The sequence below is a fragment of the Lipophrys pholis genome (assembly GCF_963383615.2).
Source record: "Lipophrys pholis genome assembly, chromosome: 4".
In the NCBI taxonomy this organism is placed as follows: domain Eukaryota; kingdom Metazoa; phylum Chordata; class Actinopteri; order Blenniiformes; family Blenniidae; genus Lipophrys; species Lipophrys pholis.
Window position 1 is genome coordinate 22,082,180 of NC_137637.1, and position 12,949 is coordinate 22,095,128.

The 12,949-nt window shown below is 39.4% G+C and overlaps 1 protein-coding gene across 2 annotated transcripts in view; it reads right to left on the minus strand.

Annotated features, from left to right (window-relative positions):
• LOC308109132 (sodium-coupled neutral amino acid transporter 3-like) overlaps window positions 1–2,649 on the minus strand; it is a 32,268-nt gene extending 29,619 nt beyond the window's left edge. The window contains exon 1 of one of the 2 annotated variants that reach the window (XM_080462511.1): window positions 2,400–2,649. The gene's annotated coding sequence lies outside the window, so the exon portion shown is untranslated. The remainder of the gene's footprint in view (window positions 1–2,399) is intronic. The other variant, XM_080462512.1, reaches the window with a different exon arrangement.
• Between the last annotated feature and the right edge of the window lie 10,300 nt (window positions 2,650–12,949).

Below are 12,949 nucleotides of genomic sequence, written 5' to 3' on the forward strand. Positions count from 1 at the left end.
GGGCATGCAATTCAATATTTCAATTAAATAGGGAGCTGTTCTCATGAGACATTTACTGCAACTCCTCTTAATCTGTTGCTGATTACAGGATAGCTTAAGGTTAAGGGTGTAATAACTTTCCCCTGCTTAGCCCTCATATATTCAATATGCTGGTATTTATCCTGAGAAGTGTGACCTTATACCAGCAGCCTCTAATATCATTCAATGTGTCCTGTAAAACCACAAGCCTTTATTATACCAGTATGCTATTGGAAAACACAGATATTCTGAAACATAAGAACAAGCCCTTAAAAGGACAGATCCACATCTCCAAAGTACTAAAATGACAAAAAAAAATGGATGTTCTATACAAACTTATTTTTCAGTATTTTCCCAGGCTAAATGTATCTCTGCTAAAGCTCTGCTGGAGGAACAACAGGCAGAAGCAACACATTGTGCATTTGGCAGTTTTTTAGTAGCACCAAGCTAATCGATGAGAGCTAACAAACCTTAGCATTAGCTTTGTGAATAGGGATGGGATAAGTTTAGGGCAAATTCTTTTTAAAAAATTTTTTTTCAACTGTTTTTTTGTATGTGCAAAATTCACAGTCATATTCCTGTAAAACCTCCACACCGGATGGTGGTTCATGTCCTTTCATAGTTCAATGCCACTGACAAAGTCACAGCAGGGTGTCCCTTTCTTCTCACGATGAACTACATCACCCTCTAAGAGTAAGAATTCCCTCCATGTTTTATTTTCATTCCTGTAGATGTAAACCAGCACAGCTTCAGGTACAGAATGTATTTTAAGGGATTTCAGCTTTGATCAATTTAAGCAACACATCAATGAAACCCTTTGTGCATTTATTCTAATACTTTAGAGAAAAAGGACAAGAGACTTCAATATTATATCTTTCACTAATTTAAGCCTTTAAAGGCAAAACAATACATTTTGGGTACACAATTTAACCACTAATTTATGGTAGAATAGCAGATCTACCAAAGAGCTACTGACTCAACCGAGCTCTGATTCAATTATTAGCACCTATTCAAGAAAAAAAAATTCATAGAACTACAAGCAGCTCCCATATCTTTCTCAATTTCCCACCAATAGATTCATTTTATAATGAACCGGACAAGCAATGACATTTGTGTCCCGCTCTGAAACAGATAAACGGAGGATTTAATCACACAGCAGATCAAAAGCTCAGCACACACAATGACAGCAGAAGCTGGATCAGCCTGTTAACGCTCTCATTTCATTTTGGGATGGAGAAGGGCATTGGCAGGACACTGGCCAAAGAGAGGAGTCAGTCGATTGTAGTAGCAGAGGCCAAGCAGGCCAGACATGAGCTTGTGTCTGTGCCAGCCTGTCAAGTCCAGCAGTCACAGTCTCACCTGCTGCCCACAAGCCCTCGAAATGAGTCACCATGGAGCAGAGGATGACTGAGGATGACAGAGGAATTTGCCCGAAGCAGGTCAAAGAATCTCTGCTGCTCTGGATTATTTTATGTCGTCCAGCTACACAGATAAATATTAATGCCAAATTTAGACGTATAATCTTTTAGATGTGTCTTGTTAGTAATTACATAAATATACGGTATATATATATATATGATAAAAAATAATATCTGCTTCATATTTTGCCCTGCCAGTAGCAATGAACACATGCAAATATACTGTATACTCGCTTTTCCTAGCTCCACTTGACATCGAGCCATACACGTGAGTATGTCCCTCAGGCTAGCAAAGGTCACCACACATAAAGCCCAGATGGCACCTGTAGCCACAGTGTGAAGTCATGAGAGCCAGGTCCCTGGTGTGATTTGAAAAATTGGACTGCCATACCAAAACTGAATGGTAAGAATCAACAGCAACATTAAAGCAGTCTGCAATCCAGAGTATCCAGTCCAAATGCATCAAGTGTTGTGTCCAACGCTTGTTTGTTGGTCTCCCACTTGATCAGAATTGCATGAGACAGTGGGTTTTGCCCTCAGCAGTCTTCATGTAGAATACACAGGAAATGCTTCTATATTCGTTCACGTAATTCCTGCAGATTTACCCCAAGGAAGAAAGTCCTAAACAAATGACTTTGTGTTTGTCTATTTGGGGCACTGGTTCTCAGTAGTAAAGTGGGCTACAATGAAGATCAAGTGCGGCATGTTTGTAGTGTCCCCTCTCACGACACAAGCCCTGGATGTCATTCAAATGAAGCCATCTAGTCACCTTTAACTTTGCTTTGCTGTAATGCCCTGGTTGCAGTGTTGCACACGACGCCTGATGCTGCACATACAAAGAGGGACGATTTATCTCCATTTAAAAACTCCTAATATCTCGGTCCCCCCCGTAGAAATGAGTGATACAATATAATGAACACAGACAGGGGTTAAAAATGGACAGCAGTCTTCCCAGTATCTTACCAGACAAGTGCCAGTGTCCTCCTCCAACTCTAAATATCTCCACACAGATCGTGGCTGCCCCTCGCTGCTCTGCTCTGCCTCGCTCGCCCCGTGGCTTGATGTCCAGTCCTGCCTCAGTCCCACTACGTCCGACCGCCTTTCCCCCAGCTGCCTTAATGTCATGTGTTTCCCACTGAATTGTCCTCGTAAGCTTTCTCAAAAGTGGGATGCTGAGAGTGGTCGGGTTCCGCCTACCGCACGCAGGTCGACTGAAATCACATGTATTGTTGTGTGCATGTGTGTGCGTGTCTTTGCTGCGAGGCTGACTGGAGCGAGCAAGAGACCCCCCCCCGATTTGGCACGCGCCTTTTTAATCGGGTGGAAACGCGCAGTAGATTGATTGCAGGTCGTGCCCACTCTCACTTAATATATGAGTGTCTTTTCACACGGTGTGGATGGATGTTTGATGCATAATCGTGCATTCACCGTCGTGCTTGAGCGCGCATTAAAGACAAAGAGACGCGCGCATCATGCATTATTAAAATCAAGTCAACGTTTTTCCCTTTAATTGCTGCCGAGAATATGTGACAGCGGCCTTTAATTAAAAACCAACCAATTGCTTTGCCTCTTCCCCTAACACGCAATCGTCAACGTAAACATCAGCCTGTGCCATGTGCCACCGCCGCTGCTGCTTACGCACATAGGCTGGGGCTACGCACGCTCCATTTCTAGGTCATCGGCTCTGTCGCGTTTTGATGTCACTCCGCTCCGAGGATCGTCTCTTTTTCCCTCTCCTCCAGCTCATGTTCACCGGGGAAGACACGCACCTGCAGTACAAAAAGCAAAACAACAGGAACTTACTGTGGGCGTGCACACAATTCTCCATTTATAGTTGATTTAAGGGACATTAAACCTGCATAAACTTTACGTCTGTTTTCAGTTCAGTGCACCACAAATGCCATGCTGTCCTCTCAACAAGCACCCATAGTTTCCTTTGAAGCTGTGATAGTAAGCCTGACCTTGTGCAAAGCGGAGGACATTTAACCTTGGGGGTCATGTCTACTCTGGGGATGACCCAGTGGGGAATGGCTACCCATAGAGGACAGGGCTGGAGTTGTTGAGAAAGCACCCTGTGCATCTCAGAGGTCACTGGAGGGGCTCAACAGATGTATGCCACAGTTCAAAAGAGTGGGTCTCAAGTGCATGAAGGCATGTGCTTTTAACTGGTTAAGCTCCAAAAGCACTGGCTCATCTCTTGTTTTGTTTTGTGTTTTTATTTCTTTTGCACAGTGTACTAATTTGAACTCTGTCAACTCATGAGGAGATTGTGAACGAAAAGACATGGCAAGTGGCTCTGTGAGGTCAATGTTTTCTTTCAGCAGGAAGAACTCCTGTTTTCTCTGATTTTAATGACACAAATTTGAGCTATTACCCCTCCTTTTTTTTCTTGCATTTCAAATGTACATACAGTACATACAGTAAGTGGATTTAGTAAACCGATATTCATACATTCCGTATATGCACACATCTATATATACTGTATTTTTGTGCACTTAAAAGAGAACAAAAAACCCTTCAGTTTGTGAGTTTTTGTAGTGAAGTGTTTCCACGTTTTCAAACCAAACCTGTGGTCATATAGGTTGTTCCTCATTCATTGAGTTGCACCCCCTATTTAAATATTTTTCTTACGTATGTTCAAAATAAATAAGCAAACATTTATCTCATTAACTTCCAGTGAAAGAAGCAAAAATGGCAAACAACAACCCTAACTCCAGCCGATTCTTTTTATTCTATCTTTGTACCTCGATCACAGGTGACCCTTGACCAAGAAACTGCATTGTTTGCCTACAAACGCAGCCAGACATAACACGGCTTAAGAAAACAGTATTTTCACAAAACATCTTTTTTTCAGCTCAGACAATGAAAATCCCACAACCTCCACACTGAAAACACAAACTCCTCATCTACTCAGTGAAACTGATATCTGTGCCATTAATATGCTTGAATAAACTCCTCTGCCCCGGGGCAGGGTGAACTAAATTATCTGACATAATGGGATATGTTTATAAATGGAGTCATATTATCATGTGTCTGTACATGAAATAGATTACCTTAAAATCTAATGAGTAAATTTCAAGTTAGCGTACCTATTTTATTATTACTAATTTATCATTATTGGACTTAAACGATAGAAGGTGTTTTCACTTGTTTTAGATTTCTGATAAAAGTGTTTGAAGCAGCAAATAAAAATCAAAACAAATCCTTAGCTCTGTTGATGCTCAGGTTATTTTCCCATGGGTCTGTTCACAAGAATCAATGACAGTTTGTTGGTTTGAACGAAGCAAAAAAAACAAAAGTGATAAATCCCCTTTGTAGAAACTTCAGTTCAGCCTGTGCATAAAACCATTAAACAGCTTTGGGAGGATTTCTGAAAACAATGGACATCTGTGACTTCTGCGAGGTCAGGAAAATGTGTAACAGTACAACAACTTATGCCTTTGATAGCTGGAGCAAATACATACGGAGAGTAGATTTGAACTTTTCAAAGACAAATCTGAAAAAAAGAAATCAGAACAGCTTTTCACTGCTCCGAGATTTAAGCTATTTTCTGAGAGTTCTGTTCCTCAAGTCTGGAGCTTGATTTGTGGCCTTCGTCTAGCCCCCCCCAGCCCCATGGCCCCCGCCATGTGTGTAATTAGGAGAAATGGAAAGAAAAGATCTCATCACAGACCACTAAACCCATTCAGGACTTTTTTGCTGAACCCTACTGGATGATGCTACAATCCAAGTCGATTAAGGTTGATCCGCTATCGTGCATTCATCATTTTGGAAGAGTTGCCAGCCATTGTGTGATTATGCCTGTTCATAGATGAGCAATAGATATCCATACTGTGGAAACAGTGTGGTTATGCAATTACCTGACAAATGTTTTCAGTGGAAGAGTTCTTTTGGATTGTAGGCGGTCTGGTTAAAGTGTATTACGCTAAACTGCGTTTGTGCAATTCTTAAATGATAATAAGAAATATCCAGTCAATTATGCAAACTTCTAAACCAATCAACCCACTACGAGAACGGATTCTGTTTTTCACCCTGTTAAATATATGGAAAATATTTTTGAACATCTTTAGGGGAATCGGCCTTGAATCCTGAGGATTTTCGGACTCCTAATTTGCATTGGCTTGTTGATACTACATTAATCAGAATAAATAAAAATCTGTACTGATCTGGATGAATGAGTCACTAAAGTTTCAGTCACAGCTGCCAGATTTATTTATGTTAGTCCCAACAGTTAATCAGTTAAACAGTTAAACAGTGAATCCTACAGCCCTGATGTGGATTTTCATGAAGCATCCAATAAATATGAACATATCTAGTCAACTGAAATCTGAACTTCCATCCATCTTCTATACTGCTTTAACAAACTCAGGGTGGGGATCCAAGTGGCAATGGGCAAAAGCAATATGAACTCTCCTCTTAACAGTACAAGCTTCAGGAGTTACATTTATTAAGAAAATCGTGCCTGCAAGTAGATTGTATATACAGACCTTATATACACTATATAAACGACATACTTTCCACAGTTATTGAGCAGAGGTGGGAAACTTGCAGCACCAGTAGCTCACAGGGGCATTTTAGAAATTGTGTTCATTGCAGGATGACGTGAAACCTCAATTATCAGGGATGTTTGTAGCAAGTAGACCTTTGCATTACTCAATCCCATTGAAGAAGTCCTCACAATTTGGAAAAAAGATTAATGACTCTTGTTGTAGAAGCTTTCTAGGTTGTTAGAGCAGGATGACAATGATATGAAAGACTGCGGTCTTTCTGCTCAACCCATTCCTGCCTTATACTATATTCACACCTTATATGCTAAACAAGCTCAGAAAACATAATTTCCATCTCCTATCATATTTTTTATTTGTTTGTTTGTTTTACAAAATGTGAAGTGTATCATAAACAAACTCTGTTATGAGCGTATCATTATACAGTGACATTCCTGTTTAAATGTTTATAGAGATTAATGAAGCTTGAGGGAAGAAAACGCAATGCAATTTATGTCTTGCAATGTCCAAGAAAGAGTGAGGAGTAATATTTCCTATAGTGGCCTTTGCAACACTTAATGGCTCTGGGTGTTTTTAAGCAAACTCTGCAGAGAATGTATCCCCATAAATGGTCAGGCATGCCTTGCATATAACTTTACAAAGTGCCAATGTAATGGGGGGGGGGGGGGGGGGGGGGGTAAGGGGATGGTGATAGTGATCATATACTCTCCATTTGTGAATTAAAAGGATGGATCATCTTTGTGCTCGCAGATGGTAGGTGAATACTCACCGAGATCAAAAACACATGTCACCATTTGCTGCAGTACTATAAACCTTATGCAATGCAAGATCACAACTCAAAATGTCAGTGATGGAGATAAAAATGTGTCGTCAGACGGATGGCAGCAGGTAATCAGTCTTTATTGTTGCCTTACAACAACACAGCAGGAATATAGTTGAAATATGAAATAAACTTCACACGCATTACCTCTGAACACACTTGACATGAAGCATCACACACACCCAGCTGTCATGTAAGATGCTCACACACCATCAGCAACAACTTGGGCTTCAGTTTCTTTCTCAAGGACACTTCAGCACGTGGTGAGATGAATTAACAACCTCCAACCTTGGGTATGAATGAGGACCTGTTTTACTAACCGAAACTGTGCTGTCCTCGTTATATGTGCAGTATATAACTCGACAGGTAAACACTTTCCCAATATCAAGACTCCGGAAATCATGGTACTATAGTCCACAGTTTTATTGACATTTCAAGAAAGGAGAAAACTAAAACATAGAGAAAACTAAATGAACTCTGTGCTTAACATTAACGATTCCAAACATTACCAATGTAAATGCTTTACAAGTATGAATTAACCCATGTTTTTACTGTACTGGTTTTTATGTATCCTATTTTAACTCCATCATAATAAATGCCATTATAGTTTTTTTTTTGTTTTTTATGTAATCAATCGTATAATGTTTTTACCTGTAAATGTCGTTTGACGAGCTTCAATGAACTGACAAGCACTAGAATCACTTTCTTCAGTAACTCAAAATAAACTTCCCAACAATAATGAGTAAGCAAGCACACCTAAACATTAAATAAACATATACTGTACATACCCAGAATGCTACTTTAGACAAAAGACATATGCTGATGGAACTGGATTAACCGAGGTGAATCACATCAACCTTCCTGACTGCCATGCTCTTGAACACCGTCTGATTTCTATGAAAACACAATTCCTGAAGGCATTGCTGTTATTAAAAAAAAAAAGAAGATTAAATATTGGTTTAACAACATAAATGTACAAAAGTCATAAAACTAAACTTGAACTAAAATACCAATAATTCAACGGGCAGGCAGAATGACACAGCAAAACAATAAAATATCACAAGTCCAAGCTATATCAGCGCTCAAATTCATTTAGCGGTAGCCTTTTTTGTCGTTGTTGTTTTGTATTTTTATTATTATTTTTTTTTTTATGAGTCATTTTGCTCATGTGTTTCTCTGAAGATCGTGGTTATAGCAAATCTAGCTTGCACAGTGATTCTGACAAACCCTGTCAAGTCCTGATCAGTTACACAACTCCAAAAGCTGTTCCTGAAGTCCTGCACAAGAGAAATCCTTTGGATGAGTGATGATATGTTGACGAGCTGTGGTGTGGTGTCCTGTGCTGTTTCATCTTTGCAAAAGCTATTGATAAAAGCTGTGATTCCGTGTGAAACAAATGTGACAATGATTCACATTCACACTGTGTGAACATCAGCTAACGCTGACGACACTTGAGACGGTGCTTTAAGGCACGAGTCTCTGTCGGGGATCAAGAGATTTATAGGTCTGAACAGCTCTGTGCTGTTTAATGATAATTAATAAAATTAGCTCAAAATTTTGCAGACGTGAAGGAATATCGATAACATTTATGGAAGTTGATTAGATACATATTTTTGGCGAACAGTTGGGAATAAATTACAATTCCACATCGGAGGAATATGCATTGCTTCTGACACGCACAATCAAAGCTCAGAGCAAGTAAACAAAATTTAGTCTACAGTATATGACGGAGTAGCCATCAAATTGTGCAGGTCACTCAACAATCACTTCTATATTTGACACCTTTAAACTATTAGGTCCTTCGGATAAAACTATCAATTGATTTATTAGAAGTTAGTCCAAACGAGCAAGCTGTTTTAGACACGTTACAATATTTGAGACACACCAATCTAGTTACAGTCAATGAACTACAGCAAGAACCCGAGGCAATGCAGCTCATATATACTGTGAATGTTATATATTAACAGTAGGCTAGAATAATCAAAGGATTTCAGAAGCGTTTATCAAGAGGAGACATCTGTCATACCAGAGGACTGCTGTTTGTTGTTTTGTCCAGGGTTCAATCGTCTGAGAAAGTTTTTACAGAAGAGGTTCACAAAGTGTCCCCTCTCCTACATACATAAACACATGCTTGGGCCACCTGCCCACCCTCCTCTCTTGCCATCAAAGAGCTTAAACTGTACTGTACTGTACTGTACACACACACACACACACACACACACACACACACACACACACACACACACACACACACACACACACACACACACACACACACACACACACACACACACACACACACACACACACACACACACTATTCATCTCTGCAGGAGGAATTCCCTGAAGGAGCAGTCTGGTTGTTCTGGGGGGGTGATCCGAAAATTCAGATCTATAACAAAATATGACTATTATCTTCTTAGAAGTTACTCAACATGCCTTATTATAACAAAAATGATCTCTCTTCCACGATAGATCTTGCCAAATTAACTTGAAAATCTCGGGAATGAAATGATGATAGATACAACTCCTCTTCTGCGCAGAACATTAAAAAATACCACAACAAATCTCATGTAACTGGAGAACAATTTCCTCAGATTCTCTCAAAAGCAATAGTTGCACTGTTTTCTGCTGCAAAGTACTAGTCACTTTAAATACAGGCTGTAGTAGTCTGTTTTCATTCATATATATATATATATATATATTCTCTGGGGTGCCAGAGGATGTGGGAAATGGACGTGCCTGAGCAAAAGAGGATGTTTGTTCAGGCCTACAACCTTAGTCATTCTTATCAGTGTTTTCACTCTATAAGTTCCTATGACAAGTCACAGAACCCACGGCAAAAGTGCTTTTTTATTCGGCTATTATTTTAAGTGCAACTGCTTTACAATACACAAAGTATAGTGAAAAAAAAAAAGTCCCAAATTAGATTATATGCAATTTCATTATAGAGATATTCAGTCAGTCACGTTTGAATTCATCAAATTATTACTGGCCATTCATTTCAACGCATCCATTTGCTAGATGCTTGGTGCAGACTGAGGTTACTGCTTTAATCCCCACGAAGTTCACAAAATGAAAGACTCGGCTGCAAAATTACTTGACTTTGTTTAATGAGACACCCAATTATGTACAGTATGTACATTTCGATATAAACAGGAAATAAATGCATGGCAAAAACAACAAACTAGAAATACCAGTTGAAAAACAACAACACATTTAGATTCCAAACACACTCCTACAAACAGATGCTTTCAGAAGATTATTAAGGACCCCATGAAAGAAATCCCCAAGGCATTCTTTTGGGGTGGGGGTGGGGGGGGGGGGGGGGGGGGTAACAAATAAATACCAAAGCAGAAATACCTTGTATTATGAATGCTAAGATTCAATAATACATCTAAACTCTTTCTAAATGAATTGTGCGGGCCAGAAGTTCCTCAGATATTGAATTGAGTCGTTCTGTGTTTGGACAGCTGGCTGGGAGTTTTAAACGTCTTGCCTGCATGAGACAAGTGTATTAGCAGTGGGTTCTTCTGTTTGAAACTCATTTGAGTGTAGTCCTGGATGCACTTCCTTTAAGATCCCCGAGGAAAGGAACACAAACAAATGGATGGAGACAAACATGACATTGTACAGTATGTCCTTAGGATCAGTGTGACGTTGCAACAGTCCACCTGAAACACATCACACAAAACTGTCCATGTTTAATCTCATAACAATGACTTGATTTCCCAGCATCTGTTTGTGTACAAACACTGATATCCCATGATAACTTTCCAAACGAGACTTACTTGCCAAGAACCAAACATTTCCACTTGGCTCATCTGAGAAGTTAGTTTCTTCTTCACATGGACAGAGTAACCTCATCCTACAGTCAACATCAAAATGTACATACATACTGGTTAGGTTATTCATTAAGTGTAATCTGTGAAAGCCTTTAACAATTTAATATTTCACCTTGTGAATCAACACCAACAAATATCTACTGTATGCTATTCTAACTTGCTTGTGGCTGAGGTAGAAACAGTGATTCCCTTGAAATACAATGCAATACATAGTATTTTGACCTAGGTGGAACCGAGTAGTTTTCAAGTGGCTGAGCTTGTATTGTATACATTGTTCATATTTGTGATCATGAACTCTCCAAACTAAAAGCAGTTGTCAAGCAAAATGCTGCTATTGATGTTAACAAATGCTGCAACAGTTCAACATTGTTGATCGCATCATCAGTGATCATCATCACTTTTATTGACACTATAAGCTAATGGCACAGAAGAGTTTAGAAGAAATAGTTATGGGTGACGTTAGAGTGAATCTGCAGAAAATGTAAGGTATTCAAAAGGCATTTAGACATAAGTGTAATGTCGATTTACACACTTTGTCACTTTACAAAAAAGAACCACAAAGCCAGAGCTGCAGGTGTGTGTGTGTGTGTGTGTGTGTGTGTGTGTGTGTGTGTGTGTGTGTGTGTGTGTGTGTGTGTGTGTGTGTGTGTGTGTGTGTGTGCGCCCCAGCTCACATTCCTGCTATCTTTCAGTCCAGGTGAGTATCTGATGTGGCTCGCTGTCCATTGAAACAAAATCCCTAAATTTAAATGAGTCATGATTATTTAAAGATGCACTTACTTTAGTTTCCTGTTCATTTCATTATCATTATACTTTACATGAATACTGAAGTACTTACCGCTACTTTTTAGTTGCTTTTCCCCAAATGTGGAAAGAGTAATTGTTAGATTGCTTAAATTCCTCTCATAAATGTAAATGTATTCTTATTATTAAAAAAGATTATGAAGTAACAGCACGACTTTTAAATCATTGTTAATTGCCTTGTCAATACCATTCATTTGATTAAATTTCTCTCTATAAAATCAAAAAATAAATGCATAAAATTTGCCTTACAAATAGATATTTGGTATTTATTCTTTGAAAGATTTACTGGCTCCAAAAATGCATATCAAAAATTGTATTTACTTAAGTTTCATTGAGGGCTTACTCAGTAGTGATTTGAGTTTTTAGAAGGAGGAGATAGAATGTGTAATTTAAATGACATATGTAGAAAAGTACCAATACTACCTTATTACTGCGATGAATGTAATTTGTTAATTTCAGCCTTTCTTTTCCCACCTGTTCGCATACTTTCATATATTTTGCTACTCTCCATTCATTAAATGATGCAAAAGACAAAAAAGCTTCACAACACTGTGAGACTAGTTATCATGAGTCAGCTAAATTTTCTTTTTAAAAATAGTAATAAATTAAAATAAATTGGGCGGGGGGGGGGGGGGGTCATGTGACCTGCTGTAACATGGCACAGTAACACACAGGATCTCAATCCTTGCATTTTCACAATTCAGAGCTGACAGTAAATATATATCTGGGACCCTCAAACATTATCTAATTTGCATGATGCAACAGGCCAGATGACGTAAAATTTGTCACACATTCTCCATATACTGAGACGTGATGTACTTGGGACAGCCTCTCCCAGTTCTACAGAGCACAAGTGTGGCCTCTGACTGTGTTATGCAAAATAGTTTAGTCAACCGACACAGATTGGGGTAAGCTGAGCCAGAGCCATGCTGAAAACTGAGTAGGCAATCACAAGTGTCCCTGTGAGACAGTGAGCACAGCTCATCCTGTGCTGCAGCATTAATCAACAGGGAGATCAAAGCTGTCATTCTGCTACTACAAGCTTAGTTAATCTGTAAGGCTTGGCTGTCGGTCACCAGGAGACCCGGGTACAATTTGGCATCCTTTCTTTCCGTGCCACATGGTATGACACATGGAGATGGTGTATGTGGCAGTACTGTGGGGTTTTCTTCCAGAAAATGTAATGGAAGTGATTCAGCTTGGCTTCAAGCTGCACCACTGTGACACAAGTGATCCTAATCTCCCTCTATGGCCCCCACCCGGTGCCCTGCAAGATGGTGATCCACACAACATCCACGTCCCAGAGACAGAGAAGGATGTCGCTAAAACGATACAGCAGCAACACAACGATCACAACAAACTTTGGGCGGTTGTACAAAGTGCAACAGCACTTGCAAGTATTACTTATTACTAAAACATATCAGATGTTTAATCGTGTCAATAATGATTGGTTGAAGGACACACTTCTAAAACTGACACTGCCCCCTAGTGAGCAGAATGAAGCTTCTTTTTTTTTATGCACAGCACAAAACACAACAA